The following is a 14847-nucleotide window of genomic DNA, read 5'->3' as shown; positions in this document are numbered from 1 at the left end:
TTTTTTAAAAAAAGATTTTTATTTATTTATTTGACAGAGAGAGACAGCCAGCAAGAGAGGAAACACAAGCAGGGAGAGTGGGAGAGGAAGAAGCAGGCTCCTAGCGGAGGAGCCTGATGTGGGGCTTGATCTCAGAATGCCGGAATCACGCCCTGAGCCGAAGGCAGACGCTTAATGACTGCGCCACCCAGGCACCCCTGTTGTCAATTTTAGACATTGCAAACATTTGCTCCCAATTTATCACTTACCTAGTAACTCTATGATGCTGTTTATTGAACTGAGATCTCTACTTTTTATGTAGAGATCCATAATTTTTTCAACTGTGATCCGTGCTTTTAAAATCTTTATTCTCTCAAGGTAAAAAAGATACCCTTCAAACATGCTTATGTCTTAGTTTTATAGTTTAACCTTTTATATTTAGGTATTTATTCCCTTAGGTAGGAGTTGTGAGGTAGGGATCCAACCTTGCTTTGCCCATCCTGGTTTACCAGTTTTATGGTCTTTTTTTTTTTTTAAGTTTCATTCATTTATTTAGTTTAGAGGGGGGGAGGGGTAGAGGGAGAGAGAATCTCAAGCAGACTTCCAGCACTAAGCGTGGAGCCCAATGTGGGGCTCGATCTCACGACCCTGAGATCATGACCTGAACTGAAATCCGGAGTCAGATGCTTAACGGACTGAGCCACCCAGGCACCCCTCCAGTTTCATATTCTGAGCAGTGCTAGCAAAGTAGCTGGGCAGCCAAGGAGCGGGAGAGGGGCATGAGGATCAGGGGACCCCTGAGTGTGAGGGGCTGAGAAGGACCCATTACAGTGCTTTTCTCCAGCAGCATTTAGCTAATAAGGCTGAGAGCTGGATTGAGACAACATTGGGTATTTTCCAGGTGTCATGTTTGGAAGGACAAAGAAGGAAGGGAATTCAGGACTTGGCAGGGGGCAGGAGGAGTAGACACGATAAGCCAGGAAGTGCTGTGGACGGAAGCAAGTGTCTTTGGTTCCTGTGGGTAGGTGCTTGAGACACGAGGACATGCTTAGGTTATAATAAAAGAAAAGACGACCAGGAAGCCAAGTGTGTGGGCAGTAGCAGTGCCCAGTTGTGATAGGAGAGGTTTCCTCCACCCCCTCCACCCTTGTTGGAGTTAGCACAGACCAGCGTACGGCAGGTGGCGGCCATCAGAGTTAGGGCCAGTGGCAGCTGCCCCTCCGTGTGGGAAACACTGGGCTGTCCCCAAGGTGCTGGCCCTCAGGCCAGATAGGAGAGAGCCCCTCACTGTCCAGCAGCCACAGGAGTGGGGTGAACAGGCTGCACATGACTAACTGAAGGCTGAGGAGAAGCTCAGGACCCGGATGGTGGTGGGTGACGGGAAGCAGAGGGATTTCATAGACCTGGATGTGAGGTGGAAGCTAGGGGACAGAGGAGCAGGCCACAGAGAGTGGGTTTGTCCCAGTGAAACACATGTGGGGCTTTCCAGCTGAGGCAGACTGGCTGTGCTGGGCAGGATAGCTGGGTTAGGGCGCACAACCGTCCTGCCATGGCTACCCCTTAACACGTTAACAAGGGTTCGGGCTTGCTCACAGACCTCCTTTATGTCGTCGCACTGCCTGGAGAACAGGAGGTCCTCCCCATCAAAAAGGCAGAGGAGGAGAGCAAGACTGGAAAAATCCCAACGGGCTTTTTAGTGCCCCAGCCCAGAACTGACATTTCATTGGCTGGAATGGGGCACGTGGCTCTGCCCTACTATGGGAGGGCTGAGGAGGACAGGGCTCTGTGCATCTGGTGGGGGAGGTCTGGAGACCGGCCACCACCGGTCACGTCCACCGCAGGATGTGCCATGCTGTGTTCCCTGTCAGGACTGGCTTCCTCCTGGGCCTGCCTGGCTTCTAGGCCCACCCCTGGACTTGCCCTGGACAGGGAGATGTTGATGAGAGGGGAGGCTGCAGGGACTCTGCGAGGGCAGCCCCCCACTGCCAGGCTGGGGGGACCAGCTGGTGAGGAGGACGGGGAGGAGAGGAGGGGCAGGGTCTCTCAGTGCTGCGTGGGCAGGGGCAGTGCACCCTGCCTGGGGCTCCCTACCCGGCCTGGTGGGGCTAACAGCCTTGCTTTCAGTAATGAATTTCCCTACCTGCCCTTTCTCACCGGGTGCATTCATTTCAAAGGGCTCACAACTAGGGAGGAGTGACTCCAAAAATAAACCAAGGTGGGTTATGGTCAATGCTTTGCTGTCTTCTCCCTTCTTTGCTGCTTGCTCTCAGTTTCCTATAGTGTAGATCGATTTCTGGGACAACTTGGGAAAGTAGAAACTGTTGAGTGATAAGTGAGTGCAGGGTGGGTATAGTGGGCGAGGGTCCTGGCCTGAGGGAGATAGGACTTGGGGTCTCAAAGGCACACAGTGGGTATCCTTGTTGCTAGCTTTCACCCGTGAGGACAACCCCTTTGGATTTCCTTTTGGTACCTGGGGAAAGTAAGGCTTAGGTCACTTCAGGGCCTTGCCCAAGGTCACATAGTGTGTTGGTGAGAACCAGGCTTGGAGCCCAGCCTCCTGGCCCTGACCTGACCCTGACCCTTGCTCCTTCTCCCTTCACCTTGGTCCTGTTCTAAGCTGAGCCTGCCCCGTGGGACATTTGGCACATTAAGACTGTTCCTTCAGGAGGGCAAAATCAAGTGCAAATTCCTTCAAGCCCCCAGGAGTTGAAAACAAGAGGCCTGTGCTCCTAGAACACCCAGGAAAGGCCATGTGAAAACCCAGCAGGCGGGGGTGGGGGCCCAAGGCTTGGGGCCCAGGGTGTCAGAGGGTGGAAACAGGATGTGAGCAGAGAGGGGCCGTGAGAAGCAAGGTGGCTCCCAGCAAAGGCAGCCACCTGGTACAGCATGTTCTGAGCCACGGAAAAAGGCCCTGGGCTGCGTGGGAGTCGTCACATCCTGCTCCCTGACAGGCCTCCCCCGCCCTTCCTGGCTCCCAGCCAGGGCAGAATCCGACCCCTGGGTGAGAGGGTCGGTGAGAGGACAGGAATGTTGCCTTTTGGTTTTTGTTTATTTTTTTTAAGATTTTATTTATTTATTTGACAGAGAGAGAGACAGGCAGCGAGAGAGGGAACACAAGCAGGGGGAGTGGGAGAGGAAGAAGCAGGCTCCCTGTGGAGGAGCCCGATGTGGGGCTCGATCCCAGAACGCTGGGATCGCGCCCTGAGCCGAAGGCAGACGCTTAACGACTGAGCCACCCAGGTGCCACAGGAATGTTGCCTTTTGGGGAGATGGGGACTAAACCTCCCCAACCACCCCAGGGAGCCTTCATACCCAAGGGCGAAACCAAACATGAAGGAAGAACAGGGCAAATATCTCACTTGTTCATCCAGCAAACACTGACACGGGACCTGCTTGGGCCAGGCCTGAGCTAAGAGTAGGCAAAGTGAAGCTGCCAAGACGCGTTCCCTGACTTCAGGGAGGCCCAAGTATTGGGAGGCTCTCCTGATGGGGCCCGTGAAGGGCAGAGGTGAGCCTGGGCTCTGGGAAGCCCTGGGAGAGGCCCTTGGTTCAGCCTGAGGATCTGGGAAGGCTTCCTGGAGGAAGTGAGGCCTAACGTAACTCTTGAAAGGGGGGCCAGGGAGGGGTAGGTAAAGGCATCCCCGGCAAAGTTGGCCAGCACAGGGTGCTGGGGGCCACCTGGCCTGAGGTGTGCACATCAGTGTCACTGGTGGGCTCTTTTTGCCTGCCTGGCCAGATCCCACCCCCTTGGTCTGCTCAGGGTCTGCAGTCTTCCCTCTGGCCTGGCCCCTCACTGGCATTGACACTGGCATTCTCTTCCCTTGTCAGGGCACCCCCCCCCACACATCCCTGCAGCAGACCTCGGGCCCCTTCCCTTCACGGTCCACTTGTGGAAGACTTCTAGATGTTTGCTCCCCAGCCTGGCCCAATTGCGATGTTGCCCCCCGCACCTCTTGCCACGACACCAGCCACCTCTGGGTGGTTCAGCGCTTTTCCTTGGGTTGTAACCAGACTTTCTCTCCCAGAGCATTTTCATACATATTTATGTTTATATGGACTATAGAGCTTTCTCATTTTAATAAAAATCGTATCATACCGCATGACCTTATTTGTAAGTCCTCTTTCTGCATCAGCGTGTGCACATCTACCTTGCCGTTCTTTACAGATGCTTGGTAGAGCTGTAAACATTGTGTGTTCCATTTCCCCCCAGTACAGACAATGCTGCACTGGAAATCTTCGTACAGTTCTCTTTCCAGAGTGATACCGAGAAGAGGGGTTGTGGGGTCAAAGGACATGTGCTTTCAACATCTGGATAGGTCTTGCCAAATTGCACCCCTCCTCCCCAAATGACACCAAGGTACACTCCCACCTTAAGGGCATGAGGCTACCAGCTCCCGGTACTGACCGTGTGCCAACCCGCTGAGCAATAACGCCGTCACGTTGTTCCCATGGGCACAGCCTGAGGCGGCATGTTTACTGGACGCTCGCATCTCTTGACCTGCGAATTCGGTGTTGCTCTTCTTTGTGCCTTTTGCTGTTGTGTTCTTTGGCTTTTTCTTATTCGGCGTTGGAGGGCCTCACATCTTTGCTTTCCTTCGCCGCACTCCCTTCCTCCGTTTATTATTTTCTGTGACTGCCATCTGACATGCGACATGTTTCTTTCTTTCTCGCCTCCCCCTCCGCGCCCCACGAGAATGGAAGAACCTGGAGGGCAGGGGTTTTGTCACTTAATGTGTCCTACACCCAGGACAGTCGCCTGGCAGAGTAGGCACCGCCAACCAAATCAATAGTCTTATGAATGAATGAGCGAATAATAACCTTTTATCTGTTATTTGTTTTTCAGATATTTTCTCCATGTCTGTCCCTTGCCCTTTACCTTTGTTTAAGGTGAGTCTGATCAGACAGAAAAAATTAATTTGTATGAGTTCAAATCTATTTGGACTGAGTTCCTTCACATGAGGCTTTGTGTTCTGCATTTTGCTTATGGCTTTTTAATCCTGAAGCTATAAACATATTCCGCTGTGTATTTTCCCTAATACTTGAATATTTTGGTCTTATTTTAAGTGATTTATTCCATATGGTATGAATTTTTGTGCATATGAGATGTGGATCAAAGACTGAAAAAGTGGATAGCCAGCTGTGCTATTGCGGTATGTGGAAGAGTCCAGACTTTTCTCTGCTGGTTGGAGATGCCAACGTCACTAGTGGGCTTTTGGACATTCTAATCAGTTCCATTGCTCCATCTGCCTGTTTCTGTGATGGAACCGCACTTTAAAAATCACTAAACTTTTATAGTTTATTTTTATATCAAGTGGGATAAGTCCTCCCGCTTTGTTCTTAATTTTCAAAAATCTCTTTGCTATTTTTGTACGTTTTCTCTTTCACATGAATATGAAAACCAGCTTGTCAGATCCCATTAAAGCATCTCATGATTTTGGCTGGGTCGTAAATGCATTTATAGATCAAGTCAGGTTGAACCCCATATCTTTATGTGGAATATTCTTATTATGGGCCATGACATAGTTCTCTGTCTACTTAGCTCTAACATGACCTTCAACCAAATTTTAAAGCTGTCTTTTTTTAATATTTTATTTTTTTAAAAGATTTCATTTATTTATTTGACAGAGGGAGAGAGTACAAGCAGAGGGAGTGGCAGAGAGAGGGAGAAGCAGACTCCCGCTGAGCGGAGAGCCCGACGTGGGGCTCGATCCCAGGACCCTGGGAATCATGACCTGAGCCAAAGGCAGCCACTTAACCGACTGAGCCACCCAGGTGCCCCTTTACAGCTGTCTTCATATAGGTCTTAATACTATTCCTCTTAGGCTTGTTTCTTGGTATCTTACAGTTTTTGTTAATGTTTTGAATGGCAAAATTCTATTACAGTTTTCCATTGTTTTTTTGTTTTGTTTTGATTTGGTTTTTTGGTGTGTAGGGAAGCAACGATTGTCGTATGATGATCTCGTCTCTGGTTGCCTTGCTGAGTTCCCTTTATCGTGTGCGTATGCGTCAGCTGATTCTTAGATTCCTCTGATGGGTACTTACATTTTCTACTAATAACAATGGTTTATGTTCTTCTCCTGCATCTCTTTCTTTTCCCACTGAAAGGCCAGGACCCCCCCAAACTCGGCCCAGCGGCTGCTCTACTGGGCTAGCTTGTCTCGTTCTTCCTCCTAGGAGAATGATCCTGTAGCTTCACTATTAAGTATGCTGTTTGCTGGACTTAGGAAGGCTTCTATTTTTTTATTTCTAGTATTCTAAGAATTCTGCTTTTCTATTATCTTGAATGAGTGTTAAACGGTATCAGTTTTTTGGGGCGCCTGCGTGGTGCAGTTGGTTAAGCGTTTGACTCTTGGTTTCTGCTCAGGTCATGATCTCAGGGTCATGATCTCAGAGTCGTGAGATTGAGCCTGGAGGTCGGGTCGGGCTCTGCACACAGTGGGGAGTCTGCTTGAGATTCTCTCTCTCCCTGACCCTCTGCCCCCGCCCAACTCTCAAATAAATAAATAAATCTTAAAAAAAAACCACACACACACACAAACCCGGTATCAGTTATGTGACAAGCTTGCTTGGTGTGGTAAACCCTGGGGTTTTGGCAGGGCGCAGGGCTGCTGAGGATACCAAAAGCCTTGCTTGCGGTTAGGGGTGGCCCAGTTCTGACCACTGGGTCACGAGCCTGTTGTTCCATAATCCTTTACATTATTTACACATACACAGCCTTTCATAGTTTCCAAAATGCCTTCCCGGATGGCGGCTCATTCAATTCCCACAACAGCCAGGCAGGCAGGCGGGGAAGCGCTGGTCTGGTCCCTGCGCCAGGAGGCGGCTGAGGCTGACTCAGCAGCCACAGCATGGGAGGGGGCTGCCCAGCAGAGCTCACTGGGAAGGGGAAGGCGCCTCACTGTTGGTATGCAAGCAGTTCCTGTTTCCCTTATTTGACTGGGGCTGTGGAGTCTCCTCCCCACTGAGACCTGTCACCTGCATAGAGCAGTCTGGGGGAGCTGCCTGGCCCCCTGCAGGGTGGGGGCACTGGGGAGCCCAGCCTGGCTTCACCCCAAAGCTTCCAGGCTGCCTGCCGGAGACTGCCTTGCCGCATGTCCCCCAGACCCACGTGACCACCCCATGGCTCCAGACGCTCCAGCACCCCTTCCCTCCATGACCAGGATGCAGTAAAGCTCTCCTCCAGCCCTGAGGCTCTGGATGGGGAAGTGGGAGACCACTGAGGCCAAGTGCAGAACCTCCTCTGTGACCTGCCCCTGCCCCTTCCCCACAGGAACCGGGGCTGTAGCTGTCCAGAGCCTCATTGCTCAGCTTGGCTCTGGCAGGGGGCTTCTTGGGGCAGCCCTTGCGGACTGTGGTTGGTCCAGGGGCAGGAGAGTTCTGGAAAGGGATGGAAGGAAGAGAGTGCTGCTCTAGGCAGCTTAAACAGGACCTGTCCTCCACTCCACCAGGCCCCTGCTCCAGCCTTGGCCTCTTTGTACCTGTTTTCTCATCTGTAGATTAGGGCTGATGAAAATCTCTGGGGGGAGGCCTGGTTGAGGCAGAGCAGGAAAAGCAAGGCAAGAGGCACAGAGCGCTTTGCACCCACACCTGAATTCCAGTCCTATGCCTATGCTGAGAGACAGAGAGACAGGTGCGACCTCACAGGGAAAGGAAGGGCGGGCATCCTAGCTCCGTCTGAGCACACTAGGGAAAATCTCGGAACCTCAGTTTTTTCATCTGCAAAATGAGGGGAAGAAGTCATTCCCATCTCTTTTTTACTTTTTTGAGAGAGCGGCAGCCTCCCTGCTGAGCATGGAGCCCACGGAGGGTGCGGGGGCCTCCATCTCATAACACTGAGATCATGATGTGAGCTGAAACCAGGAGTCCTGACCCCTAACTGATTGAACCACCCAGGTGCCCGCCATCTCTTTAAGTGACATAAAACTAATGAAAAATGTGATGGAGGGTAGCCAACACATGGTGGGTCCACAATAAGTGTGAGTTGGAAAACACTGCCTGGCGGTTCTTGCTTTCAGCCAGCATGAGGCAATACCCAGATGCCTGGGGCTACCGGAATGGAGCAGAGGAAGTCCTGGCGGTCCTGAGGTCACCAGTGGGGCAGCAGAAGGCAGGCCCTGGGCTTCTTTCAGAGCTGGTTTGGCCTCCAGGACCTGGGGAAGGTTGACAGTGTCTGGGTAGCCCCGTGGCCAGGCCCATGAGCCATAGCCATTCTGGGCTAGAGGCTGAGGCCTGGGCCTGGTGGGTGCAGGGTGCAGGGAAGTGATATTCTGGTGTGTGGGGAAGCCACCAAAACTCTTGTTCGACCTGGTGAGCATCCGGAGCTGGTAGGAGCTGTCTAGTTCCTATTTGCCATCGGGCAGGGCCTTCAGTCCCCAGGTAGAAAGATATCCCCAGGCTCTGGGGCAACTTCCCTATGAAGGCTGGGGAAGTTCGGCATTCTGACCTTGGCTGACCTCAGAGTGTGGCTTCCTCTCATTCCTTCAAGGACAAGTGCCTCAGGCTGGGGATGGACCTGACCCTGACACCGGGGCGTGGCAGCTGTGCTCCTCCTCTGGGAGGGGGCACCCCTCCGCCGCAGGGAGTGTCCCTAGAGTGGCAGCTGTGCTTGGCCTGGGTTGGTGTGGGGCCCAGAGCAGGGCGGGCTCCCAGAGACACTGGGCCCAAGGGCAAATCCATGGGGGCTGCACCAGCACCCAGGACGTTTTCCTGGAGAAGGTGGCTCAGGCCATCCAGTCAGGGAAGAGCAAGGGCAGAGTAGAGAGTGAGAGCAGGGGAGGGAAGAGGAGGGAGGAGGGAGGAGGGGCATGATGCCTCCCAGCTCACTGCTCTGTGGCCCTTCTGTGGGTCCTCTGGGGTCCTGGTGAGGGCAGCAGGCCTTCTGGCTCTCCTGTGTCCTTGGTGACCCTTCCTCACCCTCAGCACCACACCAGGAGTGAGGAGACTCTAGCCACCTGGATTTCTAGCCTAACGACTACTGTCTTGGGGGTGGCATCCTGGGGCCTGTGGCCTGGGTGCAGCCTCCTGCTCTTTCTCACTCAGGCCCACTGCTGGGTGATCTTGCAGTCTCAGCCAGCCAGCCCCATGATAGAAGGAACAGTGGGCATCTGGGCCTACCTGGCCCCTGCTGGTAGCTGGGCCTATGTAACTACTGGTCACCTTGCCTGGCCTAGCCTCCAGGAGCGTTTCCTGTGTCAGACTAAATCTGAGGCCTACCCCTGCCCCTGGGGAAACTGAGGCAGGCACTCCTTGGCTAGTCCCTGCTCTGCATGAGTAAGGCTGGGGAGAGGGCCAGCAGCTACCCCCTGGAAAGAAACAGGGACAGCAAGGTTAGCCTTTCTTGGTTGGAATGCTTAAAAAGGACCTGCCAAGAATACAGCCAGGCCTGGCCCCTTGGACAGTTCATCTGCCCTCTCTCTGAAGCAGGAATTCCTCCCTTGGGGTAGCGGGTGGGCTCTAAGGAATTGTGTCAGTGGGGATGACAGCAAAGCCCAGCTCATAGTGAAGTGTCCCTGGGCCACCCAGCACAGTGCCTGACACCCAGGGGAGCCCACGCCACTATTTGCAAAGTCAAAGACTAATACGGGCTATCCTGTTTAGCCTTGAGATCTCCTAGGGTGATCTCCCCTCACAGAACAGCACTGATGATGGGGAGCTCAGGCCTTACAAGGAGCACGCGCCTGTGTGTGTGTGAGAGAGAGGCTCCACAGGGCTGAGGCCAGGCCCTGAAAAATGACGCTGCGTGGAACCCCCAGCTTCTATCTGGGGCATTGCAGACAGCGTGGGGCGGCTGTGCAGGGAAGGGGACTGCCCCCCACCCCCCAAGCTGAGTGAGAAGTGGACTGGGGGGCTTGTATCTAGGCTGCAAGCGATCCAAGTTAAACAGGGTGGGATGCTGGCAGGCGGAGGCAAGTCTTGGGGCTGGTAGTAAGGGTGAAGGTGTGTGGGCACATGTGAGGTGTGTGGGCACGTGTGAGGTGTGTGTGGCACGTGTGAGGTGTGTGTGGCACGTGTGAGGTGTGTGGGCACGTGTGAGGTGTGTGGGGCACGTGTGAGGTGTGGGGCACGTGTGAGGTGTGTGGGCACGTGTGAGGTGTGTGGGGCACGTGTGAGGTGTGTGGGCACGTGTGAGGTATGTGGCACGTGTGAGGTGTGTGGGGAACATGTGAGGTGTGTGGGTACATGTGAGGTGTGTGGGGCACATGTGAGGTGTGTGGGGCACATGTGAAGATGTGTGGGGCACGTGTGAGGTGTGTGGGTACATGTGAGGTGTGTGGGACACGTGTGAGGTGTGTGGGCACGTGTGAGGTATGTGGCATGTGTGAGGTATGTGGGGAACATGTGAGGTGTGTGGGTACATCTGAGGTGTGTGGGGCACATGTGAGGTGTGTGGGGCACATGTGAGGTGTGTGGGTACATCTGAGGTGTGTGGGGCACATGTGAGGTGTGTGGGTACGTGTGAGGTGTGTGGGCACGTGTGAGGTAGGTGGCACGTGTGAGGTGTGTGGGGAACATGTGAGGTGTGTGGGTACATCTGAGGTGTGTGGGGCACATGTGAGGTGTGTGGGGCACATGTGAGGTGTGTGGGTACATCTGAGGTGTGTGGGGCACATGTGAGGTGTGTGGGTACGTGTGAGGTGTACGGGGCACGTGTGAGGTGTGTGGGGCACGTGTGAGGTGTGTGGGCACGTGTGAGGTGTGTGGGCACGTGTGAGGTGTGTGGGGCACATGTGAAGGTGTGTGGGCACATGTGAGCCAGGGCTGGGCCCTGGGGCTTTGGGAACAGGGCTGCTCACACAGGGCTCTCTGTGGGCTGTCGTGGGGCTAGGGAGGCCACATCCTGGGGCTGTGATCGTGTCTGTGCACTATGGGAAGGTGCTTGGCTTTGATCGTGTGTGATGGTCTGTGACACCGTGTGTAAATGGACAGGTGTGTGAGTGTATGACTCTGTACCACACACGCATGCGCACGGCCCTCTGGCTGTCCAGGGGCGATTCCAGGAACAGTGATGGCTTCAGCTTTTCTTCAAGGGCAGCATAATCCGATCTGTGGCCCTGATCCACCTAATCCTCTCCAGGCACTTCCTCTCAGGTGTCTCCTCCACCCCCCGCAGCCATCTGTGCTGCTACAGCCAGCCCCCGGCCCAGGGCATTCCTGGGTGCCCTGTCTCTCCAAGCCCCCAGCTCTTCTCTGGCTATGGGCATAGGCAGCCTCCTTCTCTGTCCTTTTCCCTCACACGTGCCGAGTAAGCGGCCCTCTTCCCGACCAGAAAACCAAGTCCTAGGCACAGAGGGAAGAGGAGGCCACAGCCCTGAGGAGGAGCATCTGGGAGAGCAGTCCCATGGCCAAGGCCAGAGCCAGCTCCTCGGGTGAAGAGCCAGGCTCCACGGGCATGTCCATCAAAGGGACCTGGGTTTGGCTGCACCCCTGGGTGCGCCTGGGCTTGGGGCCAGGGGACACCTTCTCCCTGCACTCTTCCCTGGGCAGGCACCCACCTCAGCACCCCCTGGGCCCCCAGCCCCCGGCCGTCGCAGCAGTGAAAATGTCCCATTCCCACCCTGTCCGCCGAATGTGCCCCTGGCTCAGGATGAAGTCGCCGAGAAGGGCAGAAGATAGTGAGTTCCAGCTCTGGCTCCGCCACTTACTAGCTGTGACAGTTTGGGTAGATTAGCCTCTTGGTGCCTTGGTTCCCCCATTTGTATTTGGGATACCCGTCATTCCTACCTCTTACGGCTGTCTGAGGTTTAAATGTGGTAATTCCTGTAAAGGTTTCAGGACAGAGCCAGGCACAGGGCAAGCACTCAGTCAGCGTTAGTGTTTGTAGTTGTCTTTATGGAGGAAGATGAGGCAGGTGCGTGCTGGTGGAAGGGTGGCCACGGGACACATGTGGGCCCGTCAGAGCCTGCCTGAGACAGGGTAACCCAGCGGTGAGACCCCAGGTGCCAATCCCACTTTCCCCATTTATAGGCTGTGCGGTCTTGGTTCCAGCACCTCACCCCTCTGGGCCTGGGTTTCCCTGTCTGCAGAGCAAGGCTAACTATGCCGACCCCCAGCCCTGCAGCCTAGATGCAGTACTGCTTAGAAGGCACCCAGACCAGTGCTAGTGACACTGATGCGAGCACAGAGAGGTGACATCACTTGTCCAAGGCCCTACAGCAAGGACGCAGCCCAGCTGTGTTTGAGCCCAGGCAACGCGCTCCAGAGCCCCCCAGGGCTCCCTGATCACACGGCTGCTATTGCCCTGCTCCTGCTGGTAGGACTGGTCTTCAGGGGAGTGGACCGGCCTGGTCTTTGGTGGTGGTAAAGGTGCAGGGGTGACAGGTGGGAAGGAGCAGTCTCTGGCTCCTCTGGGCCTCCAAGCCCCCTTGCCACCGCTCCCACTGCACCCAGCTCTGGCTGAGGGGCAGCCCCGGGAGTCCTCTTGTCACAGAGCCATGCTCCCTAGGGCCGGCCGCAGTGTGGTCACATTTCTGAGAATCCCTTGCCTCCTGCCTAACTGTTCCCACTGGTGACAGAGCTCTCCCTTAGCAACCTCTTCTGCCCTTCTCGGCGACTTCATCCTGAGCCAGGGGCACATTCGGCGGACAGGGTGGGAATGGGACCCCTTCACTGCTGCGACGGCCAGGGGCTGGGGGCCCAGGGGGTGCTGAGGTGGGTGCCTGCCCAGGGAAGAGTGCAGGGAGAAGGTGTCCCCTGGCCCCAAGCCCAGGCGCACCCAGGGGTGCAGCCAAACCCAGGTCCCTTTGATGGACATGCCCGTGGAGCCTGGCTCTTCACCCGAGGAGCTGGCTCTGGCCGTGGCCATGGGACTGCTCTCCCAGATGCTCCTCCTCAGGGCTGTGGCCTCCTCTTCCCTCCGTGCCTCGTGCTCCGCTCTCGATGGAAGACCGTGGTAGGAGGGGGAACGAGACCCTATAGAACCCCACAGAGGCTGTCAGGGGCTGTCGGGTCCTCTCCTGGACAACGAGTCCCACCTCTCCTACCTGTGTCACACTCTTTAACATCTTTGGGTCCCATCGGTACCATTCAACTCTGTCATTACTCCAGGTGGATAACTAGTCTCACTCGCCATGAACACAACGTAATCACAAAAACAAATATTATTGAAACGATGAGGTCAGCTCCCTGAGGGCAGTGGTTTGTGATCTGCTGTATTCCCAGCACCCAGAAAAGCACCTGGCACGTCACAGGTACTCAAAATATATTTTTTGAGTGAGGGGCCAGTAAATGAACAAACGTAGAAAGGAAAGAGTGATCTGGATATGGTTGCTTGGGGAAGGCACTAACAAAAAAGCCACCCTGGGGCACCTGGGTGGCTCAGCTGGTTAAGCATTCTTGGTTTTGGCTCAGGTCAGGATCTCAGGGGTGTGAGATCCAGCCCCGTGTCCGGCTCCACGCTCAGCTCGGAGTCTGCTTGTCCTTCTCCTGCTCTGTTCCTCTCCCCACGCTTTCTCTCTCAAATAAATAAATAAATAAATAAATAAATAAATAAATAAAATCTTAAAAAAAAAAAAAAAAAGCCACGCCAGCTCCAAGTGGAGACGTTTCTTGACACACTCATTGTGCGGAGGAGTGCTTCCCCAGCGGGCTGCCTGCCGGCGCTCCTGCCCACAGATACATGTGACAGTGTGACACATGTGTCTCCCCTTCCGCCACGGGAGGACCCTCTTCTGAGCTGGCCTTTCTGAGGGCTGGATGCCCAAGGTGAATGTCCTTTCTGCCCCGTCCTCCCCACTGTGCTGGACAGGGCCATCTTCGAAGAGCGTGGAGTCTCTGTCCCTGCCTGGCAGGAGCCTGTGGGGGTGGCCGCCGTGCCTCCTAGGCAGAGGCCTGGTACAGGAAACCTGACGTCATCCTGACTCATTGCTCAGATGAGGCTGGGGGTGGCCACGACTCGTCACTCTCACCTTCGTCCCTACCTGGCATAAGGATGGTGGCCACACCATTCATTTCTTCCTTCCCCCTGGGGCACAGGCTTGGGGTGTGGGTTTGGAAGGAGCAGGAAGGAACACCAGACGCAAGCCCACATCACTACAGAGCTTGGAGCGTCAGGACTGTGGAAGGGAAACCACTTTGCATGGGGGCTGGGTGGCTGTGCTGGTGGCCGCAGGGAAAGCCAGGAATCCCAAAGGCAGGAGGTGAATGACACTTCCCTGTCAGAACAGGTGGTTACAAAGAATCGCACAGCATCATTTCTTCCAGTTAGGTATTGTAATTAAAAGAGAAAAAAACTGAAGCTAGGCCCCAAACCGACTTCATCGTGACTGCTCTGTAACAGGCAGGCCAGGAACACAGAGTAACCCACAGCCTCCGAGTCTATACACCCCTGCTGCCATCCGTTATGGTCTAGATGAGGGGCGGGGTCCTCGCTCCAGAACCTTCAGCCTGTGGGGTCTAATCTGGTCTAACTGAGACCCCTCCTCACTGTCTCCACCTGGGCCCAGAGCCCTGCCTGGTCTCTGCAGTGGGAATGGTGTTCCTCCAGGAGGTGGCAAGGGAGGGAAGACACCCCGTGCCGTGACTCACCAGAGGTCTGGGGATCTTTAGTCAGAGCAGAAGTGGGGGTGGGACGTGGGTTTGCGTCCTCCCTCTCTTGCTGCCCTGGCCTTGGGCTTTCACACAGTTATTGGAGGTGGGGGTTACCCCAGTTTGGGAAGAGGGGAAGGAGGGAAGCCCCTCTTTCATGGCTAAGTCAGGCCTCCTTAAGTCTGTGTTCCAGAGCCACAAAAGGGACAGCCCCGAAACAGTTGGCATTGAGGGGGTGACATGCATGCAGCCACCTCAGGCGGAGCGCTGGACAGGGCCCCTGGGACTGTACCACTAGAGCAAAGCTTTCACAGTGTGCTCCCACTCCCGAGTGGAACTTCCCAG

This window comes from Ursus arctos, unplaced genomic scaffold (genome assembly GCF_023065955.2).
Source record: "Ursus arctos isolate Adak ecotype North America unplaced genomic scaffold, UrsArc2.0 scaffold_8, whole genome shotgun sequence".
NCBI classification, from domain to species: domain Eukaryota; kingdom Metazoa; phylum Chordata; class Mammalia; order Carnivora; family Ursidae; genus Ursus; species Ursus arctos.
This window is presented reverse-complemented; position numbering follows the sequence as displayed.